Here is a 315-nt window from a genome sequence, read left to right on the forward strand (position 1 = left end):
TATATAATTTATTGTAAATCAGAATTATTTAAATTGAAATGATTCGATGGAATGAGCTACAGTTCCACAGTTCTATTTTGTTACTGCTTATTTTGTGTGTGTGTGTTTGTGTACTTATGCAAGTACTGTTTTGTGTATTCTAAAACTTTCCATCCACTCTGAATAGTAGGATGAAGGAAGAGAGACAGAAGAAATGAGAGTAAGTACAAGAACAGAAGGAGAAGACAAACAGCGTCTGTTCTACAAAGAGATAGAGCTGGTCATTAGTATGGGAGAGAGAGAGAGAGAGAGAGAGAGAGAGAGAGGGGGGGGGGA

This window comes from Sinocyclocheilus anshuiensis, unplaced genomic scaffold (genome assembly GCF_001515605.1).
Source record: "Sinocyclocheilus anshuiensis isolate Anshui unplaced genomic scaffold, SAMN03320099.WGS_v1.1 scaffold48, whole genome shotgun sequence".
NCBI lineage: Eukaryota > Metazoa > Chordata > Actinopteri > Cypriniformes > Cyprinidae > Sinocyclocheilus > Sinocyclocheilus anshuiensis.